This window comes from Carcharhinus amblyrhynchos, chromosome 19, assembly GCF_965287045.1.
Source record: "Carcharhinus amblyrhynchos chromosome 19, sCarAmb.v2.hapA, whole genome shotgun sequence".
In the NCBI taxonomy this organism is placed as follows: domain Eukaryota; kingdom Metazoa; phylum Chordata; class Chondrichthyes; order Carcharhiniformes; family Carcharhinidae; genus Carcharhinus; species Carcharhinus amblyrhynchos.
The window spans coordinates 32,908,461-32,927,902 of NC_137342.1; the positions used below are offsets into that span (position 1 = coordinate 32,908,461).

The 19,442-nt window shown below is 42.2% G+C and overlaps 2 protein-coding genes across 3 annotated transcripts in view; one reads left to right on the plus strand and one right to left on the minus strand.

Moving 5' to 3' along the window:
• endou2 (endonuclease, polyU-specific 2) overlaps positions 1 to 19,442 on the plus strand; it is a 200,289-nt gene that overhangs the window by 167,142 nt on the left and 13,705 nt on the right. The window contains exon 1 of one of the 2 annotated variants that reach the window (XM_080207537.1): positions 16,379 to 17,835. The exons of the other annotated variant lie outside the window; for it this stretch is intronic. The gene's annotated coding sequence lies outside the window, so the exon portion shown is untranslated. Of the gene's footprint in view, positions 1 to 16,378; positions 17,836 to 19,442 lie in introns of those variants that run through there. 2 annotated transcript variants of the gene reach the window in all.
• Positions 1 to 19,442, minus strand: part of kcp (kielin cysteine rich BMP regulator) — a 196,424-nt gene that overhangs the window by 163,477 nt on the left and 13,505 nt on the right. The window lies entirely within an intron of this gene.

A 19,442-nucleotide genomic window follows, 5' to 3' on the forward strand; every position in this document is an offset into this window, starting at 1 on the left:
GACTCAGCTCAGGAACAGGTGGAGTGTGAGAGGCCTGGACCTGATCCAGGTGTTTCCTCACCACTACCTCGCCTACATGTACTCAGTAGGATACCGTCTGGTCCTGGACTCGACTGTTCCAGTTACCCATAATTTCTGACCCAAACTCTCTCCCCTGCTTCAAAGTGCTTCTCTCGGCGAGTGCTGTTATGACCCCTGCATTGGGCTTCCTGATGTCTTTCCACCTTTCCTCCCAGGTTTGACAACAGGCTGTCTGGTGTGGGGCCATCTGCCTATCCGTAACTTTGCTGGAGCAGTTCCCATGGTGGTGTATGGAGTGGTCCTGTAGTCAAATAACCACCTTGAAAGATTTGTCTCTAATGAGGACGCTGGCTGTTTTTTCAACCTGGCCTTTAATGTTGGGACTGCTCTCTCCGCTAGCCCATTTGATGCCAGCTGATAAAGGTGCCATTTTGATGTACTGGATCCCATTTGATTTCATAAATTTTGTGTACTCTCAGCTGGTGAACATTGAACCATTATCAGAAACTAATACCTCTGGGATTCCATGCATTGCGAACGAGGTGCGCAGTTTTTCAATGGTTGCCATTGTGTTTGCTGAGTTTAGTTTATAGATGTCTAACCACTTGGAATGGGCATCCATTATCACCAGAATCATGGACCCTGTAAATGGGCCTACAAAAAAAAACCGACATGGAGCCATGACCATGGTCTGCCAGGCATACCCACAGGTGCAGCAGGGCTACTGGTGACACCTTCTGCTTCTACTGGCACTTCTGGCCTACCAGTTTCACCATGTCTGCATCCAGACCTGGCCACCAGAGGTAGCTCCTGGCTAGCACCTTTATTTTTGATACTCCAGGGTGCCCCCATGGTGTAGTTTGGCTAGTATGTCTCGACAGCCCTGCTTTGGGACAATGACCCATGCTCCCCACAGCAGTTTCCCATCTTCCACTGTGATCTGCTGCCTCCTGCTCCAGTATGGGTGGAACTGTGGATGGACCAGTCTTTCCAGTTCCCCTGTTGGCACCAGGTGCTTTACCTTCACCAAAACAGGGTCTTTGTGTCCACTGGCATATATTGTGTGCATCCACTGGGAGAGTATCCATAAAGTTTAACGCCGTCATGGTCTCCTCCATTCTAGGTACCAATGGTGTGGTGTCCAGTAACGGAAGTTGCCGTAAAGCATCAGCATCTCTCGTCCCTGATCGGTTCTCCAATCGATACTGATGTGCTGCCAGCAATAATGCCCAGTGCTGGATCCGGGCTGACGCTATTGGCAGCACTACTTTGTCTTCCTTCAGTAGGCCCAGCAAGGGTTTATGATCTATTATGATTGTAAATTTTTGCTCATATAAATACTGGTAAAATATTTTGATTGCAAAGATTACAGCCAGTCCTTCCTTTTCAATCTGGGCATTTCTTCGCTCTGCCATTGCCAGAGTCCTGGAGGCATATGCTATTGGCCGCTCTTGTCCATTCTGCCACTTTGTGCCAGGACTGTGCACCCACTCCATATGGGGATGCATCACGGATAAGTACCAATTCCTTCTTGGGGTCATAATGTACCAATACATTTTCAGATGAGTGTTACTGTTTAATTTTCTTGAAGGCCTTGTCCTGGTGGGTCAACCATTCTCAAGTTTGTCCTTTTTTTAAGCAGCTGGTAGAATGAATCCAGAATGGAGGCCCTATTCTGTGTGAATTTCCCATAGTATGTTACCAGTCCTATAAACAACTGTAGCTCCTGGATGGTTGTGGAAACCGGGGTGTCTGTTATTGCTTGCACCTGATCGTCTGGAAGATGTAGGTTCCACTTATCCACTTTGTACCCAAGGTAGGTTACTCGTGGTGCTAAAAAGACATTTCTTTTTTCAGATGCACTCCTGCTGTTGCAAATCTGAGAATTTCCTCCGGGTTCTGCAGATGTTCCACCTTTGTTTTACCCATAATGAGGACATCGTCAAGGTAAATGGCAACCTGTGGTAACCCCTATAGGATGCTCACCATAGTCCTTGGGAATATGGCACAAGCTGATGAAACCCCGAGAAGCAATCTTTTATACTGGAAGAGGCCTTTCAGCGTATTTATTGTGTCAAATTTTTGTGAATCCTTGTCCAGCCATAGTTGCAGGTATGTGTGGCTCATGTCCAGTTTTGTTGAATAGGAGTCCTCCTGCCAACTTTGCGTACAGATCTTCAATCCTGGGGATTGGGTATTTGTCTAGCTGAGTGTAACAATTTATCGTCTGTTTGAAATCTCCCCAAAGGTGCACCGAGCCAGCCAGCTTTAAGATAGGAACCATGGCTACCATCCATTCCGTGACCTGGACCAGTTCTATTATTCCTTTGTGCACTAATCTTTTGATTTCCACATCAATCTTTTCCCTTAACACAAATGGTATCAGTCAGGCTTTGCAAAACTTTGGGACAGCCTTCGGGTCAACGTGCAATTTTGTCTTGACTCCTTTGATTGTCCCTAGGCACTCCTGAAGCTCTGGATATTTGCTCAGAGTCTCACTTAGGCGACCATTTTCCAGCTGGAAGGTATTTTCCAATCTAACTGGATCTCTTTTAATGAATTTCGCTCTAATAGGCTCAATCCCAAACCTTCCACTACCATTAATGGGAGCCTAACTAATTGTTTCCCATAAGCAACTGGCATATAGATTGTACTCATCATTTTCAGTCGTTCACCTGTATGGGTCTTTAGCTTTGCTGAAGTTCTGGTCGAGGCTAAGGGTTGGAGTCCAGTGTGTATCTTGTTAAACATTGTCTGCCCAATGACCAATATGGCTGCGCCTGTGTCAACCTCCATTAAAATTGGATGTACATTCAGTGTCACTGACAGTTTGATGGATTCTGATTTTGTCATTGCTATGCACAATAGCTGTTTCTCATCAGAGGTAGGAGGAGCTTCCAGGTTGTGTATTCTCCTGCCCCTTGGCCTATGTGTTCCTTTCAATCATGTTGGTTTAGGAGACTTGCTTTTCTTCTATGCATCCTGACAAAGGCAATCATAACAGGCATCAGGCAGGGCTCTACAGGAACTGCTGTCACTGTGGGCTTAACCTGATCTTGTCTAGGTGCAGTTCATTAGATGAATTTGGATTCTTTTGAATCCAAATCCTCTCAGAGGGCTGCTATGTAATGGCCTGCTCCATAGTCCCCTAACCCAGTCTCCCTGGTGTTGGCCTCTACCTCCAACAGGATACCATGGGGCTCATGTGTTTTGCTTGCTGCCTTTTCTAATGACAAGGCCAGTTGTAATGCCTGTTTATAACCCAGGGGGGCCTCCACCAACAGGCATTTCTGTATAATCCTATTGTTAATTCTGCACACCAATCGATCTCGGAGCATCTCACTTAGGGTCTACCCGGCCCCCCCGACCTGAATTTGCAAGCTCCGTCAGATGTCTTAGCCTTGTTAGGAAACTGGTGATCGACTCCCCTGCTTCTCTAATTGTGGAGTGTGAATGGTTTCTCTGTAGGATCAGGGGTGGCTTAGGGTCATAATAAGTTTGACAACCCTTGGAAGGACTTTGTGTCCGGTGCCTCCAGGAAAGTTAAACTCCTCAAACGCAAAAGCTGCTGGTCCACAAGCAGTCAACAGGATAACCCTTTGCTTCTCATCAGGAGTTATATTGTTTGCCCTGAAGATACTTCATCCTTCCCACATATTGGGCCTAGTCCTCCACTGCAGAGTCAAAAGAGTCCAACTACCCAAACAACAGCATGTCTTCTCAACAATGGCTTACCCTCAATTTGTGCAGTGATTCTGCAAGTTCCTTCTGGTGACTCTTTTTTCTTCATCGCTGCAGTAATAACTCCACAGAGGCAAAAGTCCTGTCACCAAGTTACTTTATTTACACTATACATCTGCATACAGCCAGCTCTGTCCAGTTGCTCCCTGCTGAATGCAGACTGGGAGACTGACACGCCTGCTTTAAATAGGTCCCTGATTTAACCATCAATTAAGGCTCATCAGAGACCTTTTTTGGGTACCAACCAAATAAACAAAATCAAATTAATCAAGGGACAACTCAAAAAGGGCAGCTCTTTAAAAGGAGAGGGAATCGCCTGAAATAAAAGACAAAGTAGCAAGGAAACTTAAAACATCAAATTAAAATGTGATTATTGGGGTCAGTAATACACTCCAGTCCCTGCGGTGTCCAGCGGGCATGGAATGCGTCAACTGTGCCCCCAGATACCGCATGCTCCCTCTCTAGGGACACCTGGCTGCGAATATAGCCACGGTAGAGGGGCAGACAGTCGGGGTAGATGACCCCCTCAATCGCCTGCTGCCTGGAGCTATCAATGGTGCACCTTGCTAGGCCCAGGAGCAGGTTCACGAGGAAGTCCTCCTCCTGACCTGCCTCCCTCCACACCAGGTGCCTGTAGATGGGGCGTGGAACTGATCTTTCGGGTCAAACCAAGTAAACAAACTTAAATTACATTTGGACAAAGAAAAAGGGGGCAGCTCCCCAAAAGGAGGGGGAACGGCCCGAACAGAAACAAAAGGTACAAAGGAAACTTAAGACACGTCAAATCAAAATGTGATTATCGGGGTCTATAAGGCACCTCAGCCCCTGCGGTGCCCAACGGGCACGGAAGGCCTCGACAGCGCCCGCGGACACCGCGTGCTCCCTCTCCAGGGACACCTGGCCGCGAACGTAGCCGCGGTAGAGGGGCAGGCAGTCGGGACGGACGGCCCCGTCGATCGCCCGCTGCCTGGACCTGTTGATGGCGCGTTTCGCCAGGCCCAGGAGCAGGTTCACGAGGAGGTCGGCGTCCCTCCCCTCCCCTCTCCTCACCGGGTGTCCGTAGATCAGGAGCATGGGACTGAAGTGCAAACAAATCACCAATAAAAAATTTTCGAGGAAACTGAAAAGGGTGTGCAACCTATAATATGTAATGTAGACATGGTCCACGGATTCCATAAGGTTGCAAAAAGGGTATGTTTGGGAGCCCGTGAACCAAAAGAACCTATGGTTGTACAGTATTGCTGCATGTCGCACCCTCCACCCTAGGTCTCCAAGATAGTGAGGGAGATCCCTCCATAGAGGGACCTCCACTGGACACCTCCGCCGCTCTGTGTCAACAAGGCCCTCCAAGGTGTGTCCTGGTGATGGGATGGGACTCATCAGGTAGTTCATACTCTAGCAAGCCAACCTCATTAGTCTGGCTGAAGTCATCAGAACAAAGAATATAAGAGATAGAGGTTGTATGGAAAGCGTATAAAATACTAGTTAGACCACAGCTGGAGTATTCCATGCAGTTCTGGTCATTACACGATAGAAATACGTGATTGCACAACAGAGGAGACGTATGAGGATATTGCCTTGACTGGAGAATTTCAGTTACATAAAAATATTGGATTGGCTAGGGTTGTTTTCTCTGAAATACAAGAGGCTGAGGGGAGACTTATTTGATTGAATATATTTATGAGAGGAAGATAGAATGGTTAGGAAGGGCACATTTCTCTTGGCTGAGGGATCCATAACAAGAGGGCCTAGATTGAGGGTAAGATATGGAAGGTTCGGAGGGGATTTGAGGAAATATCTCTACTCAGAAGGTGGTGGGGATCTGGAACACACTATCTGAAAGAGTGTTGGAGACAGAAACATTCATAGTTTTAAAAATTACTTCAATGTCAATTGAAGTACAAAATCTAAAGAACACAATCCAAGGTTTGAAAATAAGTGTAGACTGGAAGGCTGCTTGTTGATCAGGGTGGATGCAGTGGGCTGAATGACCTCTAATGCTTTAATTTTCTATGATTCCAATGTCAGAATGTTTCATTTGATGTAATTTTTGAAATTACTGCAATTTAGAATCATAGAATTGTAGAAATCCTATAGTGCAGAAAGAGGCCACTAGGCCAATCAAGTCTGCACTGACCACAATCCCACCCAGGGCCTGTCCCACATTCCTACATATTTACCCGCTAATCCCTCTAATCTACACATCTCAGAACACTAAGGGGCAATTTTTTAGCATGGCCAATCGACCTAACCCGCATATCTTTGGACTGTGGGAGGAAACCAGAGCTCTTGGAGGAAACCCATGCAGACACACAGAGAATGTGCAGACTCCACACAGATAGTGACCCAAGCCGGGAATCAAACGCAGGTCCCTGGAGCTGTGAAGAAGCAGTGCTAACGACTGTGCTACCGTGCCACTCTATATTTGTACTTTGCACCACTGGCAAGGCCAGTATTTATTTCCCACCTCTAACTGCCCTAGTGGAACACTGCAGTCGTTGTGCTGTAGGTACCAATGGGGAGTGACTTTGGCTTGATTTTGGCTCCATGACAGTGAAAGAACTATGATATAGTTCCAAGTCAGGATGGTGAGTGATTTGTAGGGGAAATTGCAAGTGTTTCCATGCATCTGCTGCTCTTGTCCTGTTAGGCAATAGCGTTTGTGGGTTTGGAATGTACTAAGGAATCTTGGTGAGTTGCTGCAGTGCGTCTTGTAGGTGATACACAAGGCTGCCACTTTTTGTCGGTGGTGAGGGAATTAGTGTTTAATTTGGTACATAAGGGTCAATTCAAATAGCTGCTTTGTCTTTGATGTTGCTAAGCTTCATGAGTGTTGTTGGAGCTAGACTCATCTTGGCAAGTGGAGAGTATTCCATTACACTCCTGATTTGTGTTTTGTAGATGACGGACAGATCATTCCGAAGTCAGAAACATCACTCTGCACAGAATACTCAGCCTCTGACCTGCTCTTGTAGCCACAGCATTCAAATGACTGGTCCCATTATGTTTCTGGTCAATGGTAACTGCCAGGCTGTTGCTGGTGGGGATTCATATTCTCGGTTCTTGGAGATGGGTACTGCCTAGCACTTGCCACTTATCAACCCAAACCTGAATATTTTTCAGGTCTGGCTGCATGTGGATACAGACCTCACTCATACCTGGGGAAATTGTACTGAACATTGTGCAACTACTAATGAACAACCCCACTCCGTTCTTACATAAGAACATAAGAAATAGGAGCAGGAGTAGGCCATCTAGCCCCTCAAGCCTGCCCTGCCATTCAATAAGATCATGGCTGATCTGAAGTGGCTCAGTTCCACTTTTCCGCTTTCTCCCCATAACCCTTAATTCCCTTGCCTACCAAAAACCTATCTACCCGTGTCTTAAATATATTTAGCGAGGTAGCCTCCACCACTTCAACGGGCAGAGCATTCCAGAGATTCACCACCCTTTACGATGGATGGAAGCTCTTTTGATGATGCAGGTATCATGAGGAGCTTCTGCAGGGATGTATTGACGCTGAGCTTTGACCTTCAAAAATCATAGCCATTGTCATTTAAGCTAGGTGACTTGGACTAGTCGAGATTTCTGTCTGGTTCTCATTGACTTTGCTTCTTCTCATGAGGAGAAATTCCCCCACCCAGAGGTGGTGAATGTGTGGAATTTACTACCACTGAATGTATTTGAGGCCAAAACATTTTCTGATTTTAAGAAGAAATTAGATTTAGCTCTTGGGGCTAAAGGGATTAAGGGATATGGGAGGAAGGGGGGGATCAGGATATTGAATTTGATAATCAGCCATGAGTAAGCTGAATGGTGGAGCAGGCTTGAAATGCAGAATTGTCTACCGCTTCTGGTTTCTATGTTTCTACAGGGATTCCTTGATGCCGCACTTGATCAAATGCTGCCTCGCTATCTATGAAATGATATGTCCATGATCCTATGATATAGATCTATTCCATTATGCGGGTAGATGTTTAGATATTTAATTGTATATTTAACCATGGCTCAGTGGCATTCTTATCTCTTAATCAGAAAGTTATGGTTCAAGTCCATACTCCTGGCTGTGTTAATGCTATTGTGTCAGAACAGGAGTGCTGTATTGATTGATTGATTTATTATTGTCACATGTATTGGGCTACAGTGAAAAGTATTGTTTTTTGCGAGCTATTACAGACAAGAATATACCATTCATAGAGTACATAGAGAAGGAACGGAGAGGGTGTAGAATACAAATAGAGTGAAGAGAAAGATTAGCTTAATGAGTGATAGAACCATTCAAAAGCAAATTATGAGAAGAGCAGTATCGTGGAAGTACTGCATTGTCAGATGTGCTGTTTTTCAGGTGGGATGTGAAAGAAATCATGGCTACTATTCGAAGAGGAGCAGCTGAAAGGTTTTCCCTCTTGTCTGGCTGGATGTTTAACCTTCAGCCCACATCACTAAAACAGATGATATCATCATGGTGTGTGAGATCTTGCTGCGAGCTAATTGATTGCCACATTGCAACAGTGATTACACTTTGAAAATACTTCATTGGCTGTTGGGATATTCTGAAATTGGGAAAGGCCTGTATGAATCCAATATCAATTATTATTATTTGACAACATCCAGCGAAGTGCCGTGTTTTGTTTAAGTTGGTAGATAGGACCGAAGGGAATGCTGCAGATGGATGGTTACTGGAGCTACCAGGGTATCAGATTGGAGGGCACAGATTCGGAACAAACATGCTCCAGGCACATTTAAGATTTAGAAGAAATCTGTATTCTCACAGAGCAATGTGATAGAACCTTGGCAACAGCAATGGAAACAGAGCCAAGATTTTCAACAAAGGAGTGTGGTTATCTGCTTACCGTGAAGATGTGGGTAAGAAGGATAAAAACAGACAGAGATCTGGAAAAGTGCCACACACTATGAGAAAGCAGGTTAAAACATTGATCACAAATGGATGTAGAACAGAGAGCAGTTCTGTTATTTTACTGGGAGAGGGAGAAACCTGCTGGATCTTTCTGTGACAGGTGCTATCCCATATAACGCTGTCAGCGAACAAATTACCTTTGTGTTTCAAACATTGAACAAAGTTGAAAGTAACCAAACACAAATCAAAAGGAGAGCCTGAGGGATTATCTTTGGAGTAAAAAGGTTCCATCAATTCCTGTGTGGAAGAAAGTTCACACTATTGATGGAACATCATCCATTGAAGGCAATTTTTGGACCACACACAGGAATTCTGTCACTAGCAGCAAGTAGAATGCAGAAATGGTCATTGCTTTTGTCTGCACATACTTATACCATTGAGTATTGACAATGAAGTCTCCATTGTAATGTAGATGGACTTTCACGATCACCATTAGCAAATAGTTTGTCAGACTACTCAAGCAGAAGCATCATCTACTTTGGGAGTAGCTATGACTCTGGTGTTTCATGGTTTTTAACCAGAGCCGCATCAGTACCTCCACTTGGTACTCCTGGAAATATCTTCTTAGAGTCTAGATGTCCCCTCTACTCTGAGTTGCTCAGTTTAGAGAGGTTTCCTAAAATCTACTAAGACAGCTAACTCTGACTGAGCTAAATCATATACGCTGGGTGATTTGCAGAAACCAATTTTCCTCCTACAGGTGGAGTTCAAATAGAGAAAGTAAACAATGGCGGTTGGAGCGGAAGCTGATAATTGTACCGGTTGGGATGATAACCAGATTAAGAACATCCCCATTCTGGTTGAGTGGTCACTGTGGACCGTAACGTTAAGTCCTGTTGTTGTATCTGCAATTGCGGTGACAGGGGTGCCAAACCTGTGCGCCCCCAGACATTTTAACCCACCTCCACTAAAACCTTGGAGGATGACTTAATCAAACCAATGAGGAAACTTTGAACAGTTGATGGTATTCTTGTGACAGAGTAACCATTATTTGACAGTTGAGACAACCCTGGGAACATCTGTGGGACCTGACATTGGCATACACAGTGACATCAAACTATAGGATATTAACTCGGTTATGAGAGAAGGAATCTGGGAGGATAAGGATCATGATCTCCTTTTAATAATTCTACGGACTTAATATTTTATAACAAGAGTGTTGAATTTAGTTTGATACCTTTTAACAGTCTTATTGATAATAATCTTTATAACCCTTTTGCTGGGAGGAAGTCTAAGACACTGGAGTCTAATTTTAATATGTTACTAAGGTAGAACTTAATAAATCTAAATCTTTGTCGGATTCATTTATAAATATTTCCTATCCATGTACAGAATATATTTGTTCCATTTGCCCTATCATCTTTAATTCCCTTAAGATGCTTAAAGAACATATCAAAGTGGTACATAAAGAATATAGATTAAAAGTGATATGTACAAAATGCGGTAAAATTGGAGAGTTCCACTCCACAGCTTGCCATTATGGCAAGTGTAATGAGGATAATAGAGTAGAGATTTCGAGTTTAGACATGCAGAAATTTAGATGTAAAATGTATGGTAAAGAATTTAAAATGCAGAGAGGATTGAACACGCATGAGGATAAAAGCCATTCAATACAGAGGAATAAAATATGGGTAGAAAGGAATGTTAATAAAGAAAGTAAAGAGGCTGTAAGTAAAATATGCTCAGCTTGGACAGAGGGAGAGACTGAAGCTCTTATAGAATTAGAATTAAAGTTTAAAAATTGCTCAAATATCAATTGTAAAATTGTTGAATTTTTAAAATCCAAAATGAACAAGTGAATCTCTGATAAAAGAAGAACGGTGGGATATATTAAATTGAAGCAAGAAAGAGAATTTGAATAATCCAGTGGAGACATTAAATGAACCATATTCTGATATTATTGTTAATGATGAGATAGAGCAAACATTAAATCTTGAAGATAGTGATGACTTCCTAGGATTCAATGAAAATATAGAAAGGAGAGAAGTGAACAATAAAATAATGAAGGAAAATAGTCAGGAAAATAGCAGCAATAAAATTAATTCCAAGATAGTTGCAGATTTGATTTTAGAACCAATTTGACCAGATAAATGGGGAACTAAAAGACTTGAGATTAGTAAAAGAAATAAAGACCTAATAGATAAGTTAATTAAGCAAGGATTTAAAAATAAACAAACAGATGCTAAAAGTAAAAAGAAATTGGTTACTATAAATCCTATAAGGTATAGTAAAAATAATCGAGCCTCAAGATCAAGAGCTAGTCAAAAAAGTAATTTCAGAAAGACTCAATAGCTATATACATTTAAACAGGGGGAATTAGTGAGATAATTAATGGTGGGTCTGCAGAATATTAAATGCCCATTAGCTATCAAAGATTTGGAGAAATATTTTACAGAGAGGCTAAGAACAAATAAAGTCAGAGTGGATATTAACAAATTTGAGAAAGTAAAACCAAATGAGATTATAAAGGTTTATTGGACCCAATTACAGATCAGGAAATCATTATGACTTTAAAGCAATTTATGAAGGATACAGCTCCCGGTCCAGACGGAATTAAAGTTAAGGATATATTAAAGTGCTTGAATAAATTTCCTAGTGTGTTAGTGCTAATCTAAAACATTTGGCTTTCTACAGGAGATGTTCCTAATACATTAAAGATGACGAGATGATTCTAATTCCCAAATTCGATGAGATGGAGGCCCTTGAAAGTATTGATACTTGGCCACCCCTTAACTATTGGATCTTTGCCATTGAGAACTTTTACTAAAATAATCTGTAGATGATTAGATAAAGTAATCAGTCTATTAAAAGTCAAAGAGGATTTATGATTAATAAATCGGGCTGTAACAAAAATATTGCCATCTTGAATAATGTATATAAGCTAATAAACCAACATAAACATTTAATATATTATAAAAGTTTACTTCACCCCTATCTTCTATTATTAGTTAATTCTAACTGAGGTATCTCAAAATAAGCTTATCACATTGGATATTAAAAAGGTGGCGGAGAACATACTATATCTACCTGAACACATTGCGGAAGGAATTCTCTATTCTAAGATAAGAGAGGGGGGTTAGTACTTCCAAAACTTGAATCTAAAATCCCAATATCTATTTTAAAGAAATAGGGAAGTTTTTGGAAGAGTGAAGTTTCAGAGGTGTTGTCCTTCTTCCACTATTATGGAGTAGATTTAGATTTTAATTGCATCTAGTTAAGGAGCCTCCGGGTTGTTAAAGAAGTGATAATAGAAAGGATATTATTAAACTAGAAAGAGTGCAGAAAAGATTTACCACGATGCTACTGGGACTTGATGGATTGAGTCATAAGAGAGGCTGGATAGACTGGAACTTTTTTCTCTGGGGCATGGGAGGCTGTGGGGCAATCTTATAGAGGTCTATAAAATAATGAAAGGCGCAGATCAGCTAGTTGGTCAATATCTTTTCCCAAAGGTAGGGGAGTCTAAAACTAGAGGGCATAGGTTTAAGGTTAAAGGGAAGAGATACGAAAGTATCCAGAGGGGCAATTTTTTCACACAAAGAGTATTGAGTGTCTGGAACAAGCTGCCAGAGGTAGTAGTAGAGGCGGGTACAATTTTATCTTTTAAAAAGCATTTAGATGGTTACATGGGTACGATGAGTATAGAGGGATATGGGCCTAATGCAGGCAATTGGGATTAGCTACAGGTTTCAAAACAAAAGGGTGGCATGGACAAGTTGGGCTGAAGGGCCTGTTTCCATGCTGTAAACGTCTATGACTCTATGGAGGCTTTAGATCCTCATAATGCCCTAATTAGGGCTGAAGGAATAGACGAGGATCCTTCCCTAAATTGGAAAAAATGGGAAGTTAGAAATTGAACAAAATTAAATTATCAGGGCATTGGTATTCCCTACTTCCTTGATGATCCTGTGTCGAATCACTGGGTGCGATTCAACTGTTTTAAGGAGTTGAATTTTATCAACGCTCTTCTACTTCAGTAATGCATACCCACCAGAAAATTTTTATCTATTGGAAGATCAGTTGGGGATGCAAAACAGATAATGAAATCATTTTGGGCATATTTTGGGATACGGTCCATACGTCAAAAACCCCAGAATTGTCAGACACAGCAAAAGTTTTACTACTATTGAAAGGCTTTGTTTTAAAACACCATTTTAAGATCTTTTTAGAACCTCATATTAAAACAATGAATAAGCAACTTTTTAAACCAGATATCTTAATATGTAAGGAAAATAAGGTGGCTATGGTCAATGTGAAGACAATTTGAAGACAAGAATGGTTCCCTTGAAAGAGCTTGGAAAGAAAAAGTAGACAAATATAACCATCTTGTAGAAGATTTCGTGGACTTGACCAGATGCTCTGAGGTTAAGCTTTTCAGATTTGTTATGGGTGCCAGAGGCAAGTGGCACAAACAAAATGACCAATTAATGAAATTTCTTGAGATTAAGAATTTCAAGAGTTTTGCAGAGCAGACCACCCAGTTTGTAATTTTACAAACTAGTAAAGATTTTACAGATTTTAATGGATACTTAATATTTTGGTCTATGTTTAAAACTATTTTAAAATTATTTTGCATGATTTATCACATCTCTTTTTAATATTTTGCTTTATATTTTTATATTTAAAGTTTTAATAATAAAATTTACTATTTTATAGATGGTTAGTTGGCAACAACCACACTTATCAAGTGATGAAGGTTTAAACCAATGTGGAAAGATGGTACATTTGATTCCCATTCATGTCCTCCTTGATGCGTTCTGTGGCTATAATGATTAATTTTAATAATAATCAACTTTTTTTTAATCAATCTATGGCTTTGGTTCACTAGGTTGAGGTCAGTTATCATCGTGGACATGCCATGTTAATACATGGAACGTGCATCGTATATGTGATGTTTTTCAATAGACTATACACCAGTCACTTAAGGACAAGTGAAAAAGCACATATGGTCCAATCCGATACTCTCCAAAGTAATGGACGTGGTGCAACGAGGCAAAACCTTACAACTAAACCCTGTAAAACCCTGAACTAAAGCTGTTTTCCACTTGAAGTACGGAGCTGTCAGTATAAACTTTGGAGACTCAGAGTGATCATTCCACCACCATTGTGAGGATGAGTGTTAGACAAATTAAATGAAGGCCATTTGGAATTGTGCGCATGAAAGAAATGGTGAGGACTTATTTCTGATTGGACATGGAGGTCGAAGAAAAAGCTGGAATGTGTTCTTCAATTGTGAAGATATGTAATCTGCCATCATTAGCATTGTTGCATCCTTGGGAATGGTTGGAAAGGCTTGGCAATGGGTGCACATTGACTTTCCAGGACCTTTTGAAGAACATGTAGTCTTAGTAATGGTTGACGCTCATTTCAAGTGGTCAGAAGTCACCATAGTGAAGTCAACTTCATCAGGAAAGACGATTGAGAGGTTAGAAGAGGTCTTTAATAGGTTTGGATTCTCTGAGAAATTGGTAAATGACAATGGACCTCAATTTGAAAGTCTTTTGAAAGATAGTAGTATTCAACATATTAGGTCTGCACCTTGTCATCCTGCTATGAATGGACTCACAGAAAGTTTCAAACCATGAATCACACATTGAAAGAACCCAAGAACAAGGTTTGCTGATCAAATGTCTTAACCAATTCACACTGATGTGTTGAAATCTCTAAAATGAAAGAAATCATACTGTTGATACAAGAAGTACAGATAGAATGGTAGGAAAATGAAGCAAATCATTGTGTCTTCCACCAAGGACAAGGAGTGTTGGCCAGGAATTACTCCAGAAGAGAGAGATTTGATTTGATTTGATTTATTATTGTCACATTTTGAGAATAGAGTGAAAATTATTGTTTCTTGCACACTGTACAAACAAAGCATATCATTCATAGAGAAGGAAAGGAGAGAGTGCAGAATGTAGTGTTATATCAATGGACCTTCCTTCCGTCATAAGGTCAGAAATGAGGATGTTCGCTGAAGATTGCACAATATTCAGTACCTTTTGCGATTCCTCAGTTACTAAAGCAGTGATGCCTAAATACAGCAAGACTGGGACAACATTCTGACTTGGGTTAGAACAAAGAACAGTGCAGCTCAGGAACAGACCCTTCCACCCACCAAGTCTGTGCTGACACAGATGCCTTTCTAATATTTTCTTGCCTCTACATGGTCCTTATCCCTCCATTCCCTGTCTGTTCATGTATCTATCCAGGTGTCTCTTGAACATTATTCTGGAATTGGCTTCCACTACCTTCTCCGGCAGCACGTTCTAGGCATTCACCACCCTCTGTGTGAAAACTTGCCCCTTACATCTCTTTTAAACTTTCCCTCTCTCACTCTCAACCAATGCCCCTGAGTGATCCCAGGAAAAAGACTCTGACTATCCACTCCATTCAAGCCTTTCAACCTTGTAAATCTCTATCAGGTACCCCTCATTCTCTGATGCTCAAATGAAAATAATCCAAGTTTGTTCAATCTTTCTTCCTAGTCCATATCCTCCAAACCAGGCAACATCCTGATAAATCTCTTCTGCATCCTTTCCAATGCATCAACATCCTTCCAGTAGTGTGGCGACCAGAATTGTACACAATACTCCAAATGCGGCCTAACCAAAGTCTTATACAGCTGCAACATGAGTTTCCAGTTCCTAGACTCAATGCCCCAACCTATGAAGGTCAGCATGCCACATGCCTCCTCAACCACCTTTTCCACCTGAGTTGCCATCTTCAGGAAACTGTGGATCTGCACACCTAGATCACTTTGTTTGCTAATATTTCTAAGGACTCTACCATTTACTGTACACTTTCCTTCTGCCGTAGACCTTCCAAATTACATCACCTCACATTTTTCGGGGTTAAACTCCATCTGTCATTTTTCAGCCCAGATCTCCAGCCGATTTACATCCTGCTGTGTCCTCTGACGATCCTCCTTTCTGTCTGCTACTCCCCCAATTTTTGTATTATCTGCAAATTTACTAATCAGGCCACCTCATTTTCTTCCAAATCATTTATATATATTACAAACAACAGAGGGCTCAGCACTGATCCTTGTGGAACACCGCTAGTCACAGACCTCCAGTTAGAAAAGTACCCTTCCACTGCTACTCTCTGCTTTGTATGCTCAAGCAAGTTTTGTATCCATCTTACCAGCTCACTATGGATCTCAGATGACTTTAATTTCACTTGATAAGTGACAAGTAACATTCATGCCACACAAGTGCCAGGCTGTGACCATATCCAACAAGAGATGCCCTTTGACATTCAATAGCATTACCCTCACTGAACCCCCCATTACCAACATCCTGGGGGTTACCACTGACCAGAAGCTAGACTGACTAGCCATATAAACAGTGTGGCTACAAGAACATGTCAGAGGGTATGAGTTCTGCAGAAAGCAACTCACCTCTTGGGCCCCCAAAGCCTCTCCACCATCTAGAAGGCACAAGTTAGCAGTGTAATGGAATACCTTCCCCTTATCTGAATGAGTGCAGCTTCAACAACAGTCAAGATGCTCGGCACCATCCAGGACAAAGCAGCCCGCTTGATTAGAACCTCATCCAATATTATAAACATTCACTTCCTTTGCCACCAATGCACAGTAGCAACCATGTATATCATCTACAAGATAGATATCTATACTAGACCTGATGAAGGAGCAGTTCTCTGAAAGCTCGTGATACTAAATAAACCTGTTGGACTTCAGCCTGGTGTTGTGAGACTTCTTACTGTGCCAACTCCAGTCCAATGCCGGCATCTCCACATCACATCTGCAAAGTGCATTATAGCAACTCACCAAGGTTCCTTCAACAGCACCTTCTAAACCTGTGATCTCTACCAACTGGAAGGACAATTAGGGACGGGCAACAAATGCTTGCCTAACTAGCAATGATCACATCTCATGAATGAATAAGAAAAATGTTCTGCTCATATTGCAGAACATGTGACACTGCAACAATTGTCCCCAGACCTTGCTCCATTTCTTCCTGTATGCAGCCAAAATCTCCAAATTTCAGAAGTAATTTATTATAGCACTTCCACAAACCTTTGCAAATTTAACATACGTTTAAAATACATTTTTTCTAGGCCAGCATTTTTATTGCCCAACCTTAATTGCCCTTGTAAAGGTGGTGGTAAGCTGCCTTCTTGAAACGCTGCAGTCCCTGAGGTGTGGGTACACCCACAGTGTTGGGAAGAGTGTTCTAGGATTTTGATCCAGTTACAGTGAAGGAATAGCAATATAGCTCCAATCAGAAGATGGTGAATGGTTTGGATTTGGAAGGGAACCTGCAGATTCTGGTGTTCCCATGCATCTTCTGCCCTTCTTCTAAATGTAGGGGTTATGAGCCACCTATAAGCAGCTGAATGACCTTTTAAATAGCTCAGAACAGGAACCACCTCACTTCACAAGTTTTGTTGTTTCAGGAGTGATTTACAAAGATGTTGCCTGCACATGCATTGACCAATTTTATCAGGCCATTCAAGATCTGTGGGCATTTGCAGAGGAGGCACTTGTGTCCACAATTTGAATGACGTATGGGTAGTGCAGAAAGTGGCCAGTGGTGATTGCACACACACAAACATGTGTTGCTATGACACTCAATTTTGCATCCTTTGTTTCTCTTTACAGTTTAGTAAATACTCAGGGCAGGGTTGAATGTTCGCATTGAGAGTGACAGTAATCCCTCTGCTCTGTGCCCGTCAGGTTGGAGGTCAGAGAGGCTAAGCATGGGCGATCTGACTGGCTGCTTTTCAATGTTCTGGGCCCACTTTTTGTATTAAGAGCTCTGCAATGTGCTGACATGGCTGAATTCTTTCTGCTGACCAATCGCTTTACCTAACCCTTTCAATATCCTCGCTTTGCAGGGAGATAGTGAGGGAGAGCCCTCCTATTGTTGCTCAGGAACTCCAACAATGACAGTCAAACAGTGACATCCAGGAAGATGCACAAAAGCTGACCAAATGCAGATAGTGAGGGGACACAGTCCAGGAATTTTGGAGCCTTGGCCACAGGAGCCATCAAGCACATTGATTTCTCGCTGCTTGACATGTGGTGGTAGTGGGGCCTTGCCAGCAGTGAGCACAGGCTAAATGTGAGTGAGTGAGCACGAAGGTACATTGGAGTGCAGTCCTTAATCATTACCCCAAAAGTGGCATCAAGGAAGGTAAGACTTTCTAAACTGTAATTGTTAAAGTTTTTACAGATGCACGTCAGATGAATTCTTCAAGTGGGAAAAAGATTAAATACAATAGTAGGAACTTTCTGGCCATTCATAAGAACATAAGAAATAGGAGCAGGAGTAGGCCATCTAGCCCTTCGAGCCTGCCCCGCCATTCAATAAGATCATGGCTGATCTGTCGTGGCTCAGTTCCACATTCCCGCCCTCTCCCCATAACCCTTAATCCCCTTGCTTATCAGAAATCCATCAACCCGCGTCTTAAAAATATTTAGCGAGGCAGCCTCCACCACTTCAACGGGCAGAGAATTCCAGAGATTCACCACCCTTTGAGTGAAGAAGTTCCTCCTCAACTCCGTTCTAAACTGCCCCCCCTTTATCTTGAGGGTGTGCCCCCTAGTCCTACTGTCCTTTCTGAGCGGAAAGAGTCTCTCCACCTCTATCCTATCCATCCCATTCATCATCTTATACGTCTCAATGAGATCTCCCCTCATTCTTCTAAAGTCTAACGAGTACAAGCCTAGTTTATTCAGCCTCTCCTCATAGCTCAACCCCCTCAACTCTGGTATCAGCCTAGTAAACCTCCTCTGCACTCCCTCCAAGGCCAAAATATCCTTGCGTAAGTGCGGCGCCCAAAACTGCACACAGTACTCCAGCTGCGGCCTCACCAATGCCCTATACAGCTGCAAACACCGACATTCATGTCGGTGGGATCTACCTGTGCTGCCAACGGTGCATGCCTGCCGTGGGTTCCCAGTGGTGAGGGGTGCATTCAACAGGAAACCCTGTTGGCAACTGTGGGACCAGAAGATCCCACCACTGGCCAGTGGTAGGCTGCCTCTCCCTGTGGTGAATCACATGATGGGTTGCATGGTAAATCTCACTTATAAATTGAAAGTGGAACTGAAGAGGAAACTATGACAGGTAAAGAGAGAATGCGAGAATAGAGTGGCAGTTACTACAAATGAGAAGTTAAATATCTTTCTACTGGTCTGCAGATTGTTAGCAGGTGGAAAGAAATGGTGTGGGGCCTATTAGGACAAAGAAGCGATATAAGCTTAGAGGTGAAGGGCAAGGTTAGAATAATAATTGAGGACCTTGTATTGCTGTTTACTGAGGAAGAGGAAACTGATAAAGTGTTGGTAGATGTGGAGATGGTAGGGGTAATGGAAGGCGTGAAAATTGAAAGGAAGGATGTATGGGAAAGGCTGGCTATGCTGATAAGTTACCTCGTGTGAATGCTTTGCATCCCAGGTTTCTAATACAAGTGGAAATAGTTTAAGTTTGTTTATTAGTGTCACAAGCAGGTTTACATTAATGCTGCAATGAAGTTACTATAAAAATCCACTAGAGACAGTGATTGCCACAATCTTGCATCAATTTGGGAGAGGGAGAAGATTGGAGAGTGGCAAATGTGATGCTCTTATTCAAGAAAGGGTGTAAAAATATTACTAGTCACTATAGGTTGCTCTGTTTAACATTCACGGTGGGTAAAGTTTTAGATACAATAATCAGGGAAAAATTAAAAGGTATTTGGAGACGTTTGAGCTAATGAAAAGGGAACTAGCAGGGATTTGTAAAAGGCAGATCAGGCT